Raw genomic sequence first — 24,616 nt, 5'->3', positions numbered from 1 at the left:
TCACCAGCAGTATTGGGGCTCCTTTTACTCCACATCTCACCAGTGTTTCTATTTTGTAGACATTTGATGATAGCTGTTCTGATAGGTGATTGACGATCAGGTGATTAACTCATTATGATTTTGATTTGCATTTCCCTGAAGATTATTTTGAGCATCTTTTTTTATGTGCCTATTGGTCATCTGTATGTTTTCTTTGGAAAAAATGTCTTTTCAGGTCTTCTGCCAATTTTAATAAGGCTTTTGTTTTTTGATATTGACTTGTACAACTTTTGATATATTTTGGATATTAACCCTCTTTTGGTCATACCATTTGCAAATATTTCCCCATTCAGAAGGTTGTCTTTTGTGTGTGTGTGTGTGGTTTTCTTTGCTATGTAAAGCGTCTAAGTTTAATTAGATTTCATTTTATTATTTTTGCTTTTGTTTTCTTTGCCTGAAGGGATTCATCCCCCCCAAACTGTCAACTTATGTCAAAAAGTACTCTGCCCATGTTCTATTCTAGGTCTTTTATGGTTGCAGGCCCTCCATTTAGGTCTTTAATCCATTTTGAATTGATTTTTTATATGATATGAGAAAAAGTCCTAATTTCATTTTTTTACAAGTACCTGTCCTGTTTTCTCAGTACAACTTATTGAGTAGACTGTTTTCCCCCATATATATGAAAACATTATATATGTTTTCCCCCACTATATACCTTTTTGTCATAGATTAATTAAGCATATGCACATGGTTATTTCTGGACTTTCTGTTTCGTTCCATTCATCTAAGTGTCTATTTTTGTGCCAGTGCTATGCTGCTTTGATTACTGTAGCTTCGTAGTCCTGTAAACGTCTATTAAGCCCAGCTGTTCTATGTAATTCAAGGCCACTGTTTACTGATTTTCTCTCTGGATGCTCTGTCCCTTGGTATAAATGGAATTTTAAAGTCCCCTACTAATATTTTATTACTGTCAATTTCTCCCATTATGTCTGTTAATATTTGCTCTATATAAGCGATAATAGGTATATGCATTAGCTGCATATATGCTAAAGAATGTTGTATTCTATTTTTGTATTGATCCCTTTAGCATTGTGTAATACTCTGTGTTTTTTGTTATAGACTATGTTTAAAGTCTACTTTGGCTGATATGTCTATGTTACCTCCAGGTTTCTTGTGCTTTCCTTTTCTACAAAATACCTTCTTTCCTCCTCTCGTGTTCATGCTCTGAAGTAAGTTTCTTGTGATAATACATACATGAGTATTTTGAAATCCAATCAGCCACCCATCTCTTTCGACTGGAACATTCAGTCCAAGACATTTAAAGTGATTATGGATAGATATGTTCTTATTGTTATTTTCCTACTTGTTTTCTGAGGGTTTTTTTATAGTTTTTTCTCCCCTATTCTTTTTTTTTTTTTTTCTTCTTCTTCTTTTAGTTTCTTCCCTTGTGGTTTGATGGGATTTTTAATTCATGAGATAGAAAGTAGTCCCTTGGGCAGCATATTAAGAAGTCAGGAATGGATGCCCCACTCTCTCCCTTCTCCTACCCTCCCTCCCCAAGAAAGTTGTTGTCAGTGGAGGCAGTATTTCCCAGAATTAAACCATGTCAACTTGGGTAGGGGCTGAGGTAGGTAAAGTGAAATTAAGCTTCTTAAACATTTAAATATGACTGTTAGTTTTGTGCTCATCCAGGGTGTTTCAGATTCTTACTGGAGTCTGGATTTCTTCTAAAGGTATTTGTGTCTATACATTATTGGTAAATTGGTATTTTTAGGGGGAACAAGTCCTGGACTTCCTACTCTGCCATCTTGCTGACATTACTCTCTTCTACTGACATTTCTGTCCTGTAAATTTTCAGTGGGGTTTTCTAATTTTCTTAAACTTATTAGCAATATAATAATATGAAGAAACTATTTTAAAAATAGGTTAGAACCATTGATAACAAAACTTGAGCCAGCTGTTTTCTAGTCAGTTGCAACAATTTTCTATACAGAAATAAGTCATCACTGACAATTCTAACAATGTAGCTAAAGCAAATCTTTTGGGGAGGTTACTTTAGTAACTATGTAAGCTCAGTATTATTAGAAGTAATTTATAATGAATGGCAATACTAGTGATTTCAAAAAGTGTTTAAAAATAACAATATGAACCTACTTCTTTGTATATTATGAAATTTTTATGATTTTGAGAAAGCAGTTGTTATTAAATAACTGAATAATTGTAAATTATTAGTTTGCATTGTCATGTTTCCAGAAAACTGGTCCTAACTAAGAACCTAAAATGTAGCTACTAAATATCTTTATTTGACCAAATTTGAAACTGATTAAAGCTTCAAACGCAAGTATGAGTGCACACTGACACACACACACCTAACAACACCATTAATGACTTATATGGTATGCTGAACAGAACTTATATAATGTCATGTCATGTATTCTACTTAACTATATTTTTGAAAGAATTTCACTCTTTTCTAAATGTACTTTAACATTAATCATTTCTGATTTACCATTCAGCTATTCATTCCACTACTTATTTACCATGAAAATTACCATGATATATTAAAGTATTACTAAATTATAAAATAGTATGCTAGTAGACTTTCTCATTTTCTTTCTTGTCACAGTATGAAAACGGATACCATTGTGTAAAACTACGTAATATGAACTTCAGAAGTAAACTGAGTAGGAGTAGAAGCTTAAGCAGCAGAGTGAGTGACTTTTCTGTATCATCAGGGATCAGACACGGAAACAGAGTCAGTATGCATGTTATGGATGAAGGGATTTACTCTAAGGAGTTATTGTGGGACAAGTTAGGTGAGTGAAAATTTGGGAGAGAGGGGTAAAGAGGCCAAAAAGGAGACACTAAACCAGTCCTCTGAGGCAGGTGCATAAGTCAGAGCCACGCACGTCAAACAGCAAAATGGGGCAAGGGGAGTAAAAGGTCGTGGAGTGGTCAGTGTAGCCAGGGGCAGTACGGGCCTCTGTCCAAGTGTCTCATGGGGGAGGCGGAGTTGCTGTTGCTGGGCAGGGCCAGCAGCTAGGCATCTGGAAACAGAGAGAAGAGCAGAGACCAAGGGAAGCACAATAAGTGACTCTACAGCCTCCTCTCAGTGTCTCTGCTCATGGAGACCTTCGAGAATAATGTGTGTGGCTGAGTCCTTCTAATCTTACACCAGCAATTATTTTCTGTTTAAATTTTACTGAAGTATAGCTGATTTACAATATGGTGTTTACAATTTCTTCAGTAAAACAAACTATATAGCTTTGACTAGATAGACCTTTGTCGGCAAGGTAATCTCTCTGATTTTTAACTTGCTGTCTAGGTTGGTCTTAGCTTTTCTTCCAAGGAGCAAGCATCCTTTCGTTTCATGGCTGTAGTCACCATCTGCAGTGATTTTGGAATCTAAGAAAATAAAGTCTGCCACTGTTTCCACTGTTTCCCCATCTATTTGCCATAAAGTTATGGGACTGGATGCCATGATCTTAGTTTTTTGAATGGTGAGTTTTAAGCCAGTTTTTTCACTCTCATCTTTCGCTTTCATCAAGAAGCTCTTTAGTCCTCTTCGTTTTCTACCATAAGGGTGATGTCATCTGCGTATCTGAGGTTATTGACATTTCTCCCACCAATCTTGATTCTAACTTGTGCTTCATCTAGCCCAGCATTTCACATGATGTACTTTGCATAGAAGTTAAATAAGCAGGGTGACAATATACACATTTGGTGTACTCCTTTCCCAGTTTTCAACCAGTCTATTGTTCCATGTCCAGTCGTAACTGTTGCTTCTTGACCTGCATACGGATTTCTCTGGAGGCAGGTAAGGTGGTCTGGTATTCCCATCTTTTGAAGAATTTCCCAATTAGTTGTGATCTACACAGTCAAAGATTATAATCAATCTGATGTCGGTGTTGACCATCTGGTGATGTCCATGTGTAGAGGCTTCTCTTGTGTTGTTGATAAAGGGTGTTTGCTGTGACCAGTGCATTCTCTTGGCAAAACTGTATTAGCCTTTGCCCTGCTTCATTCCGTACTCCAAGGAAAAATTTGCCTGTTACTCCAGGTTTTCTTGACTTCCTACTTTTGCATTCCTGTCCCCTATAAGGAAAAGGATATATTTTTGGGGTGTTAGTTCCAAAAGGTCTTGTAGGTCTTCATAGAACCATTGAACTTCAGGTTCTTCCACATTACTGGTTGGGGCATAGGCTTGATTGCCCATGATATTGAATGGTTTGCCTTGGAAACGAACAGAAATCATTCTGTCATTTTTAAGATTGGATTGCATCCAAGTACTGCATTTCGGACTCTTTTGTTGACCATGATGGCTACTCCATTTCTTCTAAGGGATTCCTGCCCACAGTAGTAGATATAATGGTCATCTGAGTTAAATTCACTCATTCCAGTCCATTTTAGTTCACTGATTCCTAGAATGTTCACTCTTGCCATTTCCTGTTTGACCACTACCAATTTGCCTTGATTCATGGACCTAACATTCCAGGTTTCTATGCAATATTGCTCTTTACAACATCAGATCTTGCTTCTATCACCAGTCACATCCACAACTGGGTATTGTTTTCACTTTGGCTCCATGCCTTCATTCTCTTTCTGGAGTTATGATCTCCAGTAGCATACTGGGCACCTACCGACCTGGGGAATTCCTCATTCAGTATCTTATCATTTTGCCTTTTCATACTGTACATGTAGTTCTCAAGGGAAGAACACTGAAGTGGTTTGCAAGTCCCTTCTCCAGTGGATCACATTCCGTCAGTGAAGAAAGTAGGGAAAACTAAACTAAACTGAACAAAGTAGGGAAAACCACTAGACCATTCAGGTATGACCTAAATCAAATCCCTTATGATTATACAGTGGAAGTGAGAAATAGATTTAAGGGACTAGATCTGATAAACAGAGTGCCTGATGAACTACGGATGGAGGTTCATGACATTGTACAAGAGACAGGGATCAAGACCATTCCCATAGAAAAGAAATGCAAAAAAGCAAAATGGCTGTCTGAGGAGGCCTTACAAATAGCTGTGAAAAGAAAAGAAGCGAAAAACAAAGGATAAAAGGAAAGATATAAGCATCTGAATGCAGAGTTCCAAAGAATAGCAAGGAGAGACAAGAGAGCCTTCCTCACCCATCAATGCAAAGAAATAGAGGGAAAAAAAAGAATGGGAAAGACTAGAGATCTCTTCAAGAAAATTAGAGATACCAAGGGAATATTTCGGTCAAAGACGGGCTTGATAAAGGACAGAAATGGTATGGACCTAACAGAAGCAGAAGATATTAAGAAGAGATGGTACGAATACACAGAAGAATTGTACAAAAAAGATCTTTACGACCTAGATAATCACAATGGTGTGATCACTCACCAAGAGCCAGACATCCTGGAATGTGAAATCAAGTAGGCCTTAGGAAGCATCACTATGAACAACGCCAGTAGATGTGATGGAATTTCAGTGGTGCTATTTCAGATCCTGAAGGATGATGGTGTGAAAGTGTTGCACTCAATATGCCAGCAAATTTGGAAAACTCAGCAGTGGCCACAGGACTGGAAAAGGTCAGTCTTCATTCCAATCCCAAAGAAAGGCAATGCCAAAGAATGCTCAAACTACCTAACAGTTGCACTCATCACACACGCTAGTAAAGTCATGCTCAAAGTTCTCCAAGCCAGGCTTAGCAATACGTGAACCATGAACTTACAGATGTTCAAACTGGTTTTAGAAAAGGCAGAGGAACCAGAGATCATATTGCCAACATCTGTTGGATCATCAAAAAAGCAAGAGAATTCCAGAAAAAAACATCTATTGCTGCTTCATTGACTATGAAAAAGCCTTAGACTGTGTGGATCACAATAAACTTAGAAAATTCTGAAAGAGATGGGAATACCAGACCACCTGACCTGCCTGTTGAGAAACCTATATGCAGGTCAGAAAGCAACAGTTAGAACTGGACATGGAGCAATAGACTGGTTCCAAATAGAAAAGGAGTATGTCAAGGCTGTATATTGTCACCCTGTTTTTTAACTTATATGCAGAGTACATCATGAGAAATACTGGGCTGGAAGAAACACAAGCTGGAATCAAGATTGCCAGGAGAAATATCAATCACTTTAGATATGCAGATGACACCACCCTTATGGCAGAAAGTGAAGAGGAACTAAAAAGTCTCTTGATGAAAGTGGAAGAGGAGAGTGAAAAGGTTGGCTTAAAGCTCAACATTCAGAAAACTAAGATCATGGAATCTAGTTCCATCACTTCGTGGCAAATCAATGGGGAAACAGTGCAAACAGTGTCAGATTTTATTTTGGGGGCCTCCAAAATCACTGCAGATGTTGATTTCAGCCATGAAATTAGAAGATGCTTACTCCTTGGAAGGGAAGTTATGACCAACCTTGATAGCATATTAAAAGGAAGAGTCATTGCTTTGCCAACCAAGGTCCGTCTAGTTAAGGCTATGATTTTTCCCATGGTCATGTATGGATGTGAGAGTTGGACTGTGAAGAAAGCTGATCACCAAAGAATTGATGCTTTTGAACTGTGGTGTTGGAGAAGACTCTTGAGAGTCCCTTGTACTGCAAGGAGATCCAACCAGTCCACTCTAAAGGAGATCAGGCCTGGGTGCTCATTGAAAGGACTTATGCTGAGGCTGAAACTCCAATACTTTGGCTACCTCATGCAAAGAGTTGACTCATTACAGAAGACCCTGATACTGGGAGGGATTGGGGGAAGGAGGAGAAGGGAACAACAGAGGATGAGCTGGCTGGATGGCATCACCGACTTGATGGACATGAGTTTGTGTAAACTCCTGGATTTGGTGATGGACAGGGAGGCCTGGTGTGCTGCGATTCATGGAGTCACAAAGGTGGACAAGACTGAGCGACTGAACTGAACTGGACACAATCAAAGGCTTTGGCACAGTCAGTGAAGCAGAAGCAGATGTTTTCCTGGAATTATCTTGCTTTTTCTATGATCCAATGATACTGGCAATTTGATCTCTGGTTCCTCTGCCGTTTCTAAATCCTGCTGGTACAGCTGGAATATCACTGTTCATGTACTGTTGAAGCCTAAGTTGGAGAATTTTGAGCATTACTTTGCTTCCATGAGAAATTAGGGCAATTCTGTGGTAGTTTGGATATCTTTAGTATTGCCTTTCTTTCAGTTTAGAATGAAAACCGACCTTTTCCAGTCCTGTGCCACTGCTGAGTTTTCCAAATTTGCTGGCATATTGAGTGCAGCACTTCAACAGCATCATCTTTGAGGATTTGAAAGAGCTCAGCTGTTATTCCATCACCTCCACTAGCTTTGTTCGTAATGAGTTCACACTCCAGGATGTCTGTTTCTAGGTGGTTAAACCATCGTGGTTATCTGGGTCATGAAGATCTTTTTTATAATTTTTCTGTATATTCTTGCCACCTCTTCTTAATATCTTCTGCTTCTGTTAGGTCCATACCATTTCTGTCCTTTATCGAACACATCTTTACATGAAATTTTCTTTGGTATCTCTAATTTTCTTGAAGAGATCTCTAGTCTTTCCCATTCTGTTGTTTTCCTATGTTTCTTAGGATTGTTCACTCAAGAAAATTTTCTTATATCTCCTTGCTATTCTTTGGAACTCTGCATTCAGATGGGTACGTCTTTCGTTTTCTCTTTTGCCTTTTGCTTCTCTTCTTTTCTCAGCTATTTGTAAGGCCTCCTCAGAGCCTTTTCAGCTTTTTGCACTTCTTTTTCTTGGGGATGGTTTTGATCACTGCCTCCTGTTCAATGTTATGAACCTCCATCCATAGTTCTCCATCCATCAGATCTAATCCCTTGAATCTATTTGTTACTTGCACTGTATATTCATAAGGGATTTCATTTAGGTCATAGATGAATGACCTTGTGGTTTTCCCTACTTTCTTCAATTTAAGTCTGAATTTTCTAGTATGGAATTCATGATCTGAGCCACAGTGTGCATATATGTGTCTGTGTGTGTGTGTGTGTGTGTGTATGTACATATATGTATATATTCTGTTTCCTATTCTTTTCCACTATATTTTATCATAGAATAGTGATTATAAGTCCCTGTGCTATACAGGAGGAACTGTGTTTATACATTCTATACTATTCTGTGTAATAATTTGCATCTACTAATCCCAAGCTCCCAGTCCGTCCCTCTCCACCAGCCTCTCCCCTGGAAACCACAAGTCTGTTCTGTGTGTCTGTGAGTCTGTTTCTGTTTCATAAATGTCATTTGTGTCATATTTTAAATTACACATGTAAGTGATATCATGTGATATTTGTCTTTCTCTGTCTGACTTACTTTGCTAAGTGTAACAATCTGTAGATCCATCCATGGAGTTGCAAATGGCATTATTTCATTTTTTTTATGGCTGAGTAGTATTCCATTGTGTGTGTGTGTGTGTGTATACCACATCTTCTTTATCCATTTCTCTGTCAATGAGCATTTAAGCTGTTTCCATTTCTTGGCTATTGTAAATAGCTATACCAGCAATTCTGGCCAACGTAACGTCACCCTGAGAGATTAATGGAAGGGATATTTTGGATTGTAGTTCAAAGATTTTCTAGCAGGATTTAGCTCAGTGTAATTTTTAAGCAAACAGAATTTATTAATGAGCTTGTTTAAAATATGAAACTGATCAAGTACATTTCTTAGTTCTCAGGGAAATTTGGAAAACATTCATCTGAATTTTTACAAATACATTGTGGTAAGAGCAGTTTAAGAAACCCCAAGGTTGAATTATGCCCCGAGACTTATCCATTTTCTCTATAGCACCTTTTTTCACCCTAATATATAGAAAACTAGAAAAATATTAAGGTTATGAAAAGTTGGATAGATTACTGAAATATATTTTTAGAGATTATTAATTTATGTGACTTTGTTAAATTAAAATGTGTTAAATAGAACCCCCACGGTGTCAGATAATGGGTGAGCAGTGGTTCAACCTAAGACCACAAGAATTTATGAAACACGAGTCCTGAAGGATGAGCTATACAGACTGATTGAGGGGCCAAGCAGGAAGGTCAAGGTAGGAGCAGGAAGTGGGAAAAAGGACTTGAGGCACATTCGTTTATTAGGGTCTGAATGGAGCACTTTGGGGTTGCCAGGCTAAGATTACATTGGTCAATTCAAACCAAAAAGAACAGGGTTCTGCTGGGTTCTATGGGGATCCAACCTAAGAAGTGCAAAGGTGAAAGGCCCTAGGAAGTGGGGGAGACTGTTTATCAGAAGGGCTCTTAGGGGTGTCACAGCAGGAATCTACATTCACTTGAATCCTTACAACTGTTATCTAAGGCACATACCCTAGGGAGAGGCTAGAGTCAATGTTAAGGCTCCTGTGGCCACTGGCCACACACAATGGATATGGAGGCAGCAAGTACGTGAAGAAGCTCAGCTAAACTCTCAACAGCTCACTATGTGATGTCTCAGCATCAGGACCACCATTATTCTGTAGCAGACATATTAAAGGACATGGATATCATTTTCTGAAGCCACTGTAAAACCCAGGTAACCAAGGCAACAAGGAGGAAGCCTATGAGGAACAGGCTCCCCACTGTTTGTACTCTCATCCCCCATGTGAGAGTCAGGAGAACATATCAGGGACCTGAGAGGGTGTGGGGATTTGTGGGGATATTTCAGTTACATCATCATGAGCAATGCACATTAAGGCATCTTCTGACAATTGGCCTGTACCTGTCCTGAGTTGTTCATGTACCTGCAGAAGGTTTCCTGTACTGAACAGGCTCTTCCCCTTCAGCCAACAGGACACCTAGGGCAGCCAGTCACCATCTCTGTTTGTTGTGAGTGAGTCATGTTTTAACAGACTAGAACAGGTTACGGGGTCTGCACGTGATTGGTCAGCAAGTCTGACTATTGCAGGGTGACTTTTAACACTCGAGCTGGTGGGCTGGGTGGCCGCACCTTTTCTGTGTCTGCCAATCCAGGGTGACGGCTGGTCCCCACAGGACATGGATGGGCATGGCCCTTCTAGGGTGTGAGTAGGATGCTTCCAGTGGAGAGATGCTGGGGAGAAAGAGGGGCGCTGGAATATTAAAGGTATCAAGGTTGTAATATTTGAGGTCAGTGCTGTGGACAGCTTGCCGTCTGGACAGGGTCACATGAACTTGGCCCTGGCTCCTTTAATCAGGGCCACAATTGTGGACCTATTGGGTTATTCCACAGCAATCTGAGTGAGGCACTGTTCACCTCTTGGGGCAGTGAATACACAGGATGCAGTACAGCTTCTATGTTTGGGTATATTGTGTAGCCTTTAGGATCCTCCTGGTGGCTGCTGCTGCTGCTGGTGGTAAGTCACTTCAGTCGTGTCCAACTCTGTGACCCTATAGACGGCAGCCCACCAGGCTCCCCCATCCCTGGGATTCTCCAGGCAAGAACACTGGAGTGGGTTGCCATGGATTAGCTATTCTGACAGGTCCCCACATTACCCTTTTTGGGGTCTAGATGAGGGCTGGTCCAGCCTAAGTAAGGTACTTGGGGGAAATTTAGCACAAAGCGCAGATTCCTGGGCTTCCCCAGTGACTCAGTCAGTAAAAAGTCCACCTGCAATGCAGTAGATCTGGGTCCCATCCCTGTGTGGGAGAGATCCAGAATAGGAGCTGAGGGTTGGATAGTAAAGTGGTTGCCTGTCTGGCCCTGATGGGTCACAGATCCAACATCACTTTACTTGCACAGCCTGGAGTGTTCTCTTGGAGATTTGGAGGAATTTGTCTGTCCTGATGGGTCTGGTCTATGAGGTTGTGGGCAGGAAGGATCAGGGCAGAGGATGGAGAAGGTGTCTCAGGTCAGGCAGAGGAGCCAGCAGTTGGGGGGATACTGAGCAGGGAGCGGTCTGCCATGGATGTACCAGATGGAGAGCAAACCTAGTACATCACAACACAGAGAGGCCCAAGCCATGGGTCCAAGAAGGCCCAGGTGGATGTGTTGCAAGAAAAGGCCCCCGGTGTTTGTTACAGCTAAAAAAACCTTGTTTGACTGCCAGGAAGATGAACAGATGCTGCTGGGCAGTCTGCAGGGAATAGTTTTGCACCTTTGTGGGTGGTGAAGAGTCCATAGGGCAAGCAGTGGGCTGATTCACAGGCTCTGTGGGGTCCTCGGGAAAATCCCCTGGAGGCATTTTTGCAACTCGGCCTCCAGACTAACAGTCATCACCATTGTTCCCCCCTTGTGGGAATGTGGTCTTGGGGGGTCCTGCTATCCATCAAAGCGTCCATCTGTCAGACCCCACAAATAGACCTAGTGCCCAGTGCAGTTGTGTCTGCTAGCCCCGGCAGTGCCCTTTGGATTTTTTAAAACTTATTTTTCATATTCTTTTCTTTCATGGTTTATTATAGGATATTGAATATAGTTCCCAGTGCTGCACAGCTGCTCCTTGCTGTTTACCCATCCTTTATATGCCAACAGCATCTGCTAAGCCCAAATTCCCAGACCTTCCTTCCTCTACCAGGCAGCCACAAGTCTGTTCTCTCTGTCTGGACCCAGAGCTTATCACACTTGGGGTGTGTTTTATGTCTGTGAGCAACCCGCTAACTTCTTCAGGCACTTTACCTGATGCAGCTCAAGTCCTCAGGCCACTTGCCTTGAGTCATTAGGTGCTGAGGCGTGAGTGGGGCTAAGCTCTCCCTTGGGTGGGGCTGAGGTGTGGAGGTAGCAGGAGATACACAGAGCTTGACTTTGGGAGGGGTTTGATTCCTCTTCCAACAACACAAGAGAAGACCCTATACATGGACATCACCATGTGGTCAACACCAAAATCAGATTGATTATATTCTTTGCAGCCAAAGATGGAGAAGCTGTATACAGTCAGCAAAAACAAGACCAGGAGCTGACTGTGGCTCAGATCATGAACTCCTTATTGCCAAATTCAGACTGAAATTGAAGAAAGTAGGGAAAAACACTAGACCATTCAGATATGACCTAAATCAAATCCCTTATGATTATACAGTGGAAGTGAGAAATAGATTTAAGGGACTAGATCTGATAGAGTGCCTGATGAAATCTGGAAGGAGGTTCGTGACATTGTTCAGGAGACAGGGACCAAGACCATCCTCATGGAAAAGAAATGCAAAAAAGCAAAATTGCTGTCTGAGGAGGCCTTACAAATAGCTATGAAAAGAAGAGAAGCAAAAAGCAAAGGAGAAAAGGAAAGATATAAGCATCTGAATGCAGAGTTCCAAAGAATAGCAAGGAGAGATAAGAAAGCCTTCCTCAGTGATCAATGCAAAGAAATAGAGGAAAACAACAGAATAGGAAAAACAAGAGATCTCCTCAAGAAAACTAGATGTTCCAAGGGAACATTTCATGAAAAGATGGGCTCAATAAAGGACAGGAATGGTATGGACCTAACAGAAGCAGAAGATATTAAGAAGAGGTGGCAGGAATACACAGAAGAACTGTACAAAAAAGATCTTCACGACCAAGATAGTCACAATAACGTGATCACTGACCTAGAACCAGATATCTTGGAATGTGAAGTCAAGTGGGCCTTAGAAAGCATCACTACAAACAAAGCTAGTGGAGGTGATGGAATTCCAGTGGAGCTATTTCAAATCCTGAAAGATGATGCTGTGAAAGTGCTTCACTGAATAAGCCAGCAAGTTTGGAAAACTCAGCAGTGGCCACAGGACTGGAAAAGGTCAGTCTTCATTCCAATCCCAAAGAAAGGCAATGCCAAAGAATGCTCAAACTACCGCACAATTGCACTCATCTCACACGCTAGTAAAGTCATGCTCAAAATTCTCCAAGCCAGGCTTCAGCAATATGTGAACTGTGAACTCGAAGATGTTCAAGCAGGTTTTAGAAAAGGCAGAGGCACCAGAGATCAAATTGCCAACTTCCGCTGGATCATGGAGAAAGCAAGAGAGTTCCAGAAAAACATCTATTTCTGCTTCATTGACTATGCCAAAGCCTTTGACTGTGTCGATCACAATAAACTGTGGAACATTCTCAAAGAGATGGGAATACCAGACCACCTGACCTGCCTATTGAGAAACCTGTATGCAGGTCAGGAAGCAACAGATAGAACTGGACATGGAACAACAGACTGGTTCCAAATAGGAAAAGGAGTACGTCAAGGCTGTATATTGTCACCTTGCTTATTTAACTTATATGCAGAGTACATCATGAGGAACGCTGGGCTGGAAGAAGCACAAGCTGGAATCAAGATTGCTGGGAGAAATATCAATAACCTCAGATATGCAGATGACACTACCCTTATGACAGAAAGTGAAGAGGAACTCAAAAGCCTCTTGATGAAAGTGAAAGAGGAGAGTGAAAAGGTTGGCTTGAAGCTCAACATTCAGAAAACAAAGATCATGGCATCTGGTCCCATCACTTCATGGGAAATAGATGGAAAAACAGTGGAAACAGTGTCAGACTTTATTTTTGGGGGCGCCAAAATCACTGCAGATGCTGATTGCAGCCATGAAATTCAAAGACGCTTACTCCTTGGAAAGAAATTTATGACCCACCTTGATAGTATATTAAAAAGCAGAGACGTTACTTTGCCAACAAAGGTCCGTCTAGTCAAGGCTATGGTTTTTCCCATGGTCATGTATGGATGTGAGAGTTGGACTGTGAAGAAAGCTGATCGCCAAAGAATTGATGCTTTTGAACTGTGGTGTTGGAGAAGACTCTTGAGAGTCCCTTGTACTGCAAGGAGATCCAACCGGTCCATTCTAAGGGAGATCAATCCTGGGTGTTCATTGGAAGGACTGATGCTAAAGCTGAAACTGCAATACTTTGGCCACCTCATGCGACGAGTTGACTCACTGGAAAAGACTCTGATGCTGGGAAAGTTTTGGGGCGGGAGGAAAAGGGGACAACAGAGAATGAGATGGCTGGATGGCATCACCGACTCTGTGGACATGAGTTTGAGTGAACTCCGGGAGTTGGTGATGGACAGAGATGCCTGGCTTGCTGTGATTCATGGGGTCACGGAGAGTCGGACACGACTGAGTGACTGAACTGAACTAACCGAACTGATTCTCCAGGGAGGGTCCTGGTCATATTGGTCAGCACAGATTTCAGGGGGTGGGGGAAGTGGTCTCTGTCTCCTCGTTAAGAGCATCTTCATCCATTAGTTTATATGTGGGGTGGGGGGTGGGGTGCCACTTCTGTGTCTGACCATTAACTAATGCACCCAGGACATGATGGAAATCTGAGCTAACTCTCCTCAGAGGAGGCAGGCAGCGGCATCCATACTCAAAGTCTTTTTGGAAACTTGCCCCAGTGATGAGTTGTTGGGGTAGCTACCACCCAGGGGGTAGTAACAGCAGGAACATGCCCTTGGCCACTCAGTTGGCTCCAATGGACAATGCCCAAGTCCCTGAGGACTTCAGTCTTTTATATTGTGAAGCTGGCCCTTTGAATTGGGACGCACAAGGGGCGCACAGCAAGGCGACGCCATGCAGCCAAGGCACAGAGGGGGCCCTCTGCATACAATCACCCTCTCCCGCAGGAGGGCAGGAGCCACCAGCAGCCTAGAGGTAGCCCCTCCGCTCAGCCTCAAGGTGACTCAGAGTCTCCTGACTGTGACACCAGTGTGACTCTATTACATGACCGTTTATTAAGTCCAGCCCCTGGGGTGTCTGAGGTGAGCGTAAGGAGACTGAAATAGAGAAGCTTCTTGTTCACAGGTCTGGGAGGAGGAGTCCACAGTAGCACAGGGGCCTGGGGCGGGGGTAGAGGGGTCAAGGCTGGTATGACAGAGAGAGAGGCCAGACCTAGTGCCTTCTACTGGGGCCCCTGGGCAGAGTGCTTTGAGGTTCCCACCTAGGAAGCCCCTAGGCTAAGATGGGATTAGTCACTTCAGACCGAAAAGACCAGAGTTAAGTGAGCTCCATGGGTCTTATCTAAGGGACACACACAGTAGGCCATGGGACGGGGGAGACAGTTTGTCCTGAAGACTACTGGGGAGTCACATCAGGAACTCATATTGACTTGTGACCTTGAAGGCAGTTCTCAGGGGGAGGGGCTAAACTCAGATCCAGGCCCTACCCACCACGTAGTCACACAGAATGGACAAGGAGGCAAAAATAGCATAAGGAGTCTAACTAAACTCTCATCATATTTACTAGTATGGGCATAACCACGTTATATGAACTTTGGGAAACAATCCAGAAAATTTCCTGGTAGCCCAGTGTTTAGAACTCAGTGCTCTCACTGTGGAGGCCCCAGGTTCAGTCCCTGGTTGGGGAACTAAAATCCTGCAAGCTTCAAGGCATGGACCAAAAAAAAAAAAAAAAATCCAGATCTCTACACAGTCCAAATGTATGAAGTCAATATTTTTCTTCTTCCTTTCTTTATACACATTTTACAAAAGTGTAATAGTGATTGCTATGTCACTTGTGTTTTTTAACTTTGTATACACAGAATTCTGAAAAATATCACGCACCATTCTTTGTCATTCTCAAAATGATCTCGCCCAGCCCATGCCATCAAACATCTCCATTCAATATTGTATCAGCTGCGACTTCTCCTCTGACCCTGCTCTCTGTATCCAAGCACCTGTTTGACACCCACATCCGGCACCTGATAAGCATCTCACATGGAGCTTGTCTGACACACACCTCTTGTTCTCAGCCTCACCTTGATCCTGCACTTCACAAACTCCCACCTTTAAGTGAAAAACTCAGCCAGTTCTTGAGCAAAAATGTATTTATCATTCATGAGTCCTCTATTTTTTACAACTCTTGTGACTACATCAGTCAGGCTGCTGACTCTCCCAGATTATACGAGATCATCTACATGATGGCCACTGTCGAAACTCCCAGTACTTTAACCAAAATACTGCACATCCTCCTGGGAAAGTTTCCTAGTTTCAGCTCACACACCTCCAGTAGTTAGCACTCCAGGGGTGGACAGAGACATCAGTTTAAAATGCTAATGAGATTGTCATCTTCCCTGTGCAAAGTCATCCAAAATATTCCCAGAAGAGAAATCAGATCCTGTGCTATGATCCACATGTCCAGACAACACTCGGTCACTTTACCTGTGTCTCCCCCTTGTCTTCTGTACTCTGGTCACTCAGGGAGCTCCTGGCAACTGGAGGAACACCTTACTGTTGCATCGCTCCAGAACATTGTCCCCAGGACCACATCTCTTAAGTCCTTTGGGGCTCTGCTTTAACCCACTCCTCTTCTGACAACTTTGTCTGAAGGCTCCTACCCCCTGTCCCCTCATCACGACTCCATGCACCATTGCCTTTTCTGCTTTGCTTTTGTACACTGACCTCCACCTTGCATCATTCATACACTATCTGTTTGTTGGTGGCTAACTGTCACCTCGTGTATGCGCTTCTTGAATGCAGAGACTTTCCTCCCTGTTCACCACAATACCCTGGGATTTGAAGGCTCTCTCTCATATAGAAACACTTTCAGGCAAATGTTACAGATGAAAATCATTCAGTGGCACCTGCTCTTATACTTTCCAACCTATGAAAAAGCACCCCATTCAGAAGAATATTCCCAGTTTATTTTCATCAGAGGAAAAAAAGTAGTATAATTCTTATAGAAATAACAGGATACCAAAAATTTCCATAAATTCTCCCCAGCAGCCAGATTCCTATGATGTCAGTTTAACTGATACTGATGGCTTAAAGATAAACTTTCAGTTCAGTTTAGTTGCTCAGTCGTGTCCAACTCTTTGTGACCCCATGAACTGCAGCACGCCAGGCCTCCCTATCCATCACCAACTCCCGGAGCCTACCCAAACTCATGTTCATTGAGTAAGTGATGCCATCCAACCATCTCATCCTCTGTCATCCCCTTCTTCTCATGCCCTCAATCTTTCCCAGCATCAGGGTCTTTTCCAGTGAGTTATCTCTTCACATTAGGTGGTCAAAGTATTGGAGTTTCAACTTCAATATCAGTCCTTCCAGTGAACACCCAGGACTGATCTCCTTTAGGATGGATTGGTTGGTTCTCCTTGCAGTCCAAGGGAATCTCAAGAGTTTTCTCCAAACCACAGTTCAAAAGCATTAATTCTTCAGTGCTCAGCTTTCTTTGTGGTCCAACTCTCACATTCATACATGACTAGTGGAAAAACTATAGCTTGGACTATATGAACCTTTGTCGGCAAAGTGATGTCTCTGCCTTTTAACTTATAATAATGTCTATAATAATGTCTCTGTATCTTCTCCTGCAAGAACTGCAAAATTGCAACTTGTGGCTGAAGAACCATCAACAGGAGAATGTTGGATCCCGCCAAAAAAAGATACCCCATGTCCATGGGCAAAGGAGAAGCCCCAACAAGATGGCAGGAGTGCAAAATAGCATTTAGAATCAAACCCCAAACCTGCCAGAGATGCTCAGAGGGCTCAAACAAAACCTTATGTTCACCAGGACCCAGAGATTCCACAGAGACTGTCAGACCTGCCTTTGAGTGTTTCAGTGTCCTCTGCCTCCTGAGGATGAACAGGTCACAGTGGCCTGCTGTGGGGACAGGAGCTGTGACTGCAGCAGACCTGGGTCACACAGCATGTGGCATAAGCACTCTTGGAGGAGGTCACCATTAGCCTCACCACCAGTTCAGTTCAGTTCAGTTCAGTTCTCAGTCGTGTTTGACTCTCCACGACCCCATGAATCACAGCACGCCAGGCCTCCCTGTCCATCACCAACTCCCGGAGTTCACTCAAATTCATGTCCACAGAGTCGGTGATGCCATCCAGCCATCTCATTCTCTGTCGTCCCCTTCTCCTCCCGCCCCCAACCTTTCCCAGCATCAGAGTCTTTTCCAGTGAGTCAACTCATCGCATGAGGTGGCCAAAGTATTGCAGTTTCAGCTTTAGCATCAGTCCTTCCAATGAACACCCAGGATTGATCTCCCTTAGAATGGACTGGATGGATCTCCTTGCGGTACAAGGGACTCTCAAGAGTCTTCTCCAACACCACAGTTCAAAAGCATCGATTCTTCGGCGATCAGCTTTCTTCACAGTCCAACACTCACATCCATACATGACCACGGGAAAAACCATAGCCTTGACTAGATGGACCTTTGTTGGCAAAGTAATGTCTCTGCTTTTTAATATATTATCAAGGTTGGTCATAACTTTCTTTCCAAGGAGTAAGTATCTTTTAATTTCATGGCTGCAATCAGCATCTGCAGTGATTTTGGAGCCCAACATAGAGCCACTGAATAGACAATTCCCCCAGTGAATTTGACTTTGGAGGCCAGTGGGACTTCATTACAGAACTTCCACAGAACTGGGGAAACAGACTCTTGGAGGCACAAACAAAACTTTGTGTGTACCAGGAGCCAGGAGAAAGGAGCAGTGTCCCCACAGGAGACTATGTCAGATTTGCCTATGAGTGTCTAGGAGTCTATTGTTCCATGTCCAGTTCTGACTGTTGCTTCCTGACCTGCATACAGGTTTCTCAAGAGGCAGGTCAGGTGGTCTGGGATTCCCATCTCTTTCAGAATGTTCCACAGTTTATTGTGATCCACACAGTCAAAGGCTTTGGCATAGTCAATGAAGCAGAAATAGATGTTTTTCTGGAACTCTCTTGCTTTCTCCATGATCCAGTTGAAGTTGGCAATTTGATCTCTGTTGCCTCTGCCTTTTCTTTTTTTTTTTTTTTATTAATATAACTTTTATAAATAAAATAAATTAAATGTACAGTGAATAAGTTCTCTGAAATATTTAAATATTTCTGCAGGTTTAATAACATCGTAAAATATATTTCAACTAAAATTCACAAATCTAAAAACCTGTTAGGCATTTTTAGGCGTTTTAAGTTGGAAATGAAGGCCAATGTTACATCGTAATATGCCAATTACAAATAGTACTTCAAATAGCAAATACTACAGTTTGTCCCAAACTTTAAAAACTATTCATGAACTCAACACTGAACTATTGATGGCTATGAGAATTGTTTCCTAGCCTTTTTGAAAATTTCAACCCATTTACGTTTAAGGTAATTATTGATAAGTACGATCCCGTAGCCATTTTCTTTATTGCTTTGGGATCAAGTTTATACACTCTTTCTGTGTTTCCTGTCTATAGAAGATCCTTTAGCATTTGTTGGAGAGCTGGTTTGGTGATGCTGAATTCCCTCAGCTTTTGCTTGTCTGTAAAGCTTTTGAATTCTCCTTCATATTTGAATGAGATCCTTGCTAGGTATAGTAATCTGGGCTGTAGGGTATTTTCTTTCATCACTTTAAGTATGTCTTGCCACTCCCTTCTGGCCTGAAGAGTTTCTGTTGAAAGATCAGCTGTTATCCTTATGGGAATCCCCTTATGTGTTATTTGCTGCTTTTCCCTTGCTGTTTTTAATATTTGTTCTTTGTGTTTGATCTTTGTTAATTTGATTAATATGTGTCTTGGAGTATTTCGCCTTGGGTTTATCCTGTTGGGGACTCTCTGGGTTTCTTGGACTTGGGTGATTATTTCTTTCCCTATTTTAGGGAAGTTTTCAACTATTATCTCCTCAAGTATTCTCTCATGGTCTTTCTTTTTGTCTTCTTCTTCTGGGACTCCTATGATTCGAATGTTGGAGCGTTTAACATTGTCCCAGAGGTCTCTAATATTGTCCTCATTTCTTTTAATTCGTTTTTCTTTTTTCCTCTCTGTTTCATTTATTTCTACAATTCTATCTTCTAGTTCGCTTATCCTGTCTTCTGCCTCTGTTATTCTACTGTTTGTTCCCTCCAGAGTGTTTCTGATCTCATCTATTGCATTATTCATTGTATATTGACTCTTTTTTATTTCTTCTAAGTCCTTATTAAATCTTTCTTCCATCTTCTCAATCCTTTTCTCCAGGTTATTTATCTGTAACTCCATTTTGCTTTCAAGATTTTGAATCATTTTCACCATCAAAATTTGAAATTCTTTATCAGGTAAATTCCCTATATCTTCTTTTTTTGTTTGTGTTGGTGGGCAATTATCTTGTTCCTTTACTTGCTGGGTATTTCTCTGCCTCTTCATCTTGCTTATATTGCTTTGCTTGGGGTGGCCTTTCCCTCTTCTTGCAGTCTGTGGAGTTCTCTTTATTATATAGTTTCTTCGCTGTGTGTGGGGTTGGACGGGTGACTTGTCCGGGTTCCCTGGTTAGGGAAGCATGTGTTGGTGTTCTGGTGGGTGGAGCTGGATTTCTTCTCTCTCCTTTAGAAGACAATGGGCTGCTTTTCTGGGAGCCTGATGTCCTCTGCCAGTATTCAGAAGTTGTTTTGTGGACTTTACTCCGCGTTCAAATATTCCTTTGATGAATTTGTGAGGGAGAGAGTGGTCTCGCCGTCTTATCCCTCCGCCATCTTGTTCCCTGCCTTTTCTAAAACCTGCTTGAACATCTGGAAGTTCATGGTTCACATATTGCTGAAGCCTGGCTTGGAGAATTTTGAGCATGACTTTACTAGCGTGTGAGATGAGTGCAATTGTGAGGTAGTTTGAGCATTCTTTGGCATTGCCTTTCTTTGGGATTGGAATGAAGACTGACCTTTTCCAGTCCTGTGGCCACTGCTGAGTTTTCCAAATTTGCTGGCATATTGAGTGCAGCACTTTCACAACATCATCTTTCAGGATTTGAAATAGCTCAATTGGAGTTCCATCACCTCCACTAGCTTTGCTCATAGTGATGCTCTCTAAGGCCCACTTGACTTCACATTCCAAGATGTCTGGCTCCAGGTGAGTGATCACGCCATCATGATTATCTTCGTCGTGAAGATATTTTTGGACAGTACTTCTGTGTATTCTTGCCACCTCTTCTAATATCTTCTGCTTCTGTTAGGTCCATACCATTTGTGTCCTTTATCGAGCCCATCTTTGCATGAAATCTTCCCTTGATATCTCTAATTATCTTGAAAAGATCTCTTGTTTTTCCTATTCTGTTGTTTTGCTCTGTTTCTTTCCATTGATCGCTGAGGAAGGCTTTCTTATCTCTCCTTGCTATTCTTTGGAACTCTGCATTCAGATGCTTATATCTTTCCTTTTCTCCTTTGCTTTTCGCTTCTCTTCTTTTCACAGCTATTTGTAAGGCCTCCTCAGACAGCCATTTTGCGTTTCTGCATTTCTTTTCCATGGGGATGGTCTTGGTACCTGTCTCCTGTACAATGTCATGAACCTCCGTCCAGAGTTCACCAGGCACTCTATCTATCAGGTCTAGTCCCTAAAATCTATTTCTTACTTCCACTGTATAATCATAAGGGATTTAATTTCGTTCATATCTGAATGGTCTAGTGGTTTTCCCTACTTTCATTGATTTAAGTCTGAATTTGGCAATAAGGAGTTCATGATTTGAGCCAAGTCAGCTCCTGGTCTTGTTTTTGCTAACTGTATAGAGCTTCTCCATTTTTGGCTGCAAAGAATATAATCAGTCTGATTTCGGTGTTGACCATCTGGTGATGGAACAACAGACTGGTTCCAAATAGGAAAAGGAGTACGTCAAGGTTGTATATTGTCACCCTGCTTATTTAACTTATATGCAGAGTACATCATGAGGAATGCTGGGCTGGAAGAAGCACAAGCTGGAATCAAGATTGCTGGGAGAAATATCAATAACCTCAAATATGCAGATGACACTACTCTTATGGCAGAAAGTGAAGAGGAACTCAAAGGCCTCTTGATGAAAGTAAAAGAGGAGAGTGAAAAGTTTGGCTTGAAGCTCAACATTCAGAAAACTAAGATCATGGCATCTGGTCCCATCACTTCATGGGAAATAGATGGAAAAACAGTGGAAACAGTGTCAGACTTTTTTTTTGGGGGGGGGGGGGCTCTAAAATCACTACAGATGCTGATAGCAGCCAGGAAATTAAAAGACACTTACTCCTTGAAAGGAAAGTTATGACCAACCTAGATAGCATATTAAAAAGCAGAGACATTATTTTGTCAACAAAGGTCCGTCTAGTCAAGGCTATGGTTTTTCCCGTGGTCATGTATGGATGTGAAGTTGGACTGTGAAAAAAGCTGATCGCCGAAGAATTGATGCTTTTGAACTGTGGTCTGGAGAAGACTCTTGAGAATCCCTTGGACTGCAAGGAGATCCAACCAGTCCATTCTAAAGGAGATCAATCCTGGGTGTTCATTGGAAGGACTGATGCTAAAGCTGAAACTCCAATACTTTGGCCACCTCTTGAGAAGAGTTGACTCACTGGAAAAGAGTCTGATGCTCGTAAGGATTGGGGGTGGGAGGAGTCGGGGCCGACAGAGAATGAGATGGCTGGATGGCATCACTGACTCAATGGACATGAGTTTGAGTGAACTCCGGGAGTTGGTGTTGGACAGGGAGGCCTGGCGTGCTGTGGTTCATGGGGTCACAAAGAGTCGGACATGACTGAACGACTGAACTGAACTGAACTGTCTAGGAGTCACTGGTGGAGACATGGGTTTGACCTCAGGCTAAATAACAGGGAGTGAACACAGCTCCGCCCATCAACAGAAAATTGGATTAAAGCTTTACTGAACCTGGCCCTGCCCATCAGAACAAGATCTACTTTCCCCACAGTCAGTCATTCCCATCAGGCAGCTTCCATAAGCCTCTTAACCTTATTCAGAAGAGTGCAGATGGAGTGAAAACCACAATCACAGAAAATTTACCAAACAGATCAGGTGGACCACAGCCTTGTCTAACTCAATGAAACTATGAGCTGTGCCATGTAAGACCACCCAAAATGGATGGGTAATGGTGGAGAGTTTTAACAAAACGTGGTCCACTGGAGAAGGGAATGGCAAACCACTTCAGTATTCTTGCCTTGAGAACACCATGAACAGTATGAAAAGGCAAATATGTCTATAGCTCATGCCTTTATAGTTGCCAAATATGTTGATCATTTATTTCAAAACATACTTTTATATTCCTTGTCAGCTTGTGAAAAGACAAAATTCACAAAAGCAAGTGTGTGAAATTCAAAAATACTTTCTCCTAACAGTCCGTTACACTATTCCAATTTTTCCTCTACTTATGTTAATTTCCTTAATCTATATCTATGCAAGATCCTCGCTATGTCTGTAGAATAAAGGATGGGACTTTTTAGAGTATTGGTTGCTATGGCATCCCAGAGGAGAGGGAAGCTATGACTATCAGGTCAGAAACAGAAATATTGTTTTGTCATCTATTCTTTGATAAAGGGACAAAGTTTCTGCTGGAAAAATTAGTAGAGGCTGTAAAGCACTTAATGTGCCACATAAAAGCAAAGATATAAACAAAGCCTTGAGGATATGGTGAGACTAGCAATTAAATATTAACGTAGAGTATTTCATTGGATGGTAGACAGGGTCATGAGGAAGTTATGGAAATTTAAGTGGAAAGAAAGTCTTGCCATTCTTAGAGTGTTTAAACACTTTTACTTGCCTCTGCCTCAGTGTTTCTTTAATGAGATGAGGTAGAGAAAAGAAGAGAGAGGTCATAAAGGAAAATTTAAATGGATGCTAGAGCACACACACCTTAGGCTGCCTGCAGCAGAGGGATAAGCAAAGGGCAAATGTGGGTGAATTCAAGAAGGGATGCTTATGCATCCCAAATGTTAAGGACTACTTTGGCATCATGGAAGGACTGATGCTAAAGCTGAAACTCCAATACTTTGGCCACCTCATGTGACGAGTTGACTCACTGGAAAAGACCCTGATGCTGGGAGGGATTGGGGGCAGGAGGAGAAGGGGACGACAGAGAATGAGATGGCTGGATGGCATCATCGACTCGATGGACATGAGTTTGAGTGAAGTCCGGGAGTTGGTGAGGGACAGGGAGGCCTGGCGTGCTGTGATTCATGGGGTCGCAAAGAGTCGGACACGACTGAACGACTGAACTGAACTGAACTGAAAATGATCAAAAACTAAAAATTCCTCTCTATTACTTTCTGATGTGGATTAAGTCACTTCAGTCATGTCCGACTATTTACAACCCTATGGACTGTAGCTCATCAAGCTTCTCTGTCCATGACATTTTCCAGGCAAGAACACTGGAGGGGTTTGCCATTTCCTCCTCTGAGGGGATATTCCTGAATGACGGGTTGAACTCACGTCTCTTACATCTCCTGCATTGGCAGGCAGGTTCTTTACCAGTAGTGCCACCTGAGAAGACCTGATAAAATTTGATCCTCTGATAAAATTATAATTCTAATGTTCATTGAGTTAGGAATATTTTAACATTTTATTTAAAGTTAAAGTATTACAAAATTGGGCCATATGTGTCATGCCTGTTTCAGAATTCTCTAGATAGAAGACTGACACTAAAAGTTTAATTATCTTCTTTAATTTAATAATTCAGAGAAAAATATAAGAACTGCCATTCCAGTGGAAATTAGAACACTACATAATTTAAAGCAATAGAGGCATATACTCTATGAACCATTTGGGTTGGTCGGCTTCAGATACCTTTCTCTTGCTCTGAGTAGTGAGTAGCTGTATAGATGTAGAGTTTTGTTTTCAGTTAGGTGCCATTCAAAAATATAATTGTATGTCCACAGTCATTTAAGTTGTTTGAGAGGATGTGTGCTTATTTTTTCATAGTAAAATTTGTTTGTGGGATATATTTGCAAGCACTGTTGAAAAGTATCTCATGTATTATTCTTGACTAGCTTGTAGCTTTAATCTTTAGATATCAGGTCATATTTTACCATATGCCTTGGTTACTTCCCACACTTTGTTTTACATCTTGATTAATACATGCAATTATTATATTAATGCTGAAAC

Source organism: Moschus berezovskii, chromosome 7, assembly GCF_049115385.1.
Source record: "Moschus berezovskii isolate FMDL1 chromosome 7, NW_MosBer_1.0, whole genome shotgun sequence".
Lineage (NCBI taxonomy): Eukaryota > Metazoa > Chordata > Mammalia > Artiodactyla > Moschidae > Moschus > Moschus berezovskii.
This window is presented reverse-complemented; position numbering follows the sequence as displayed.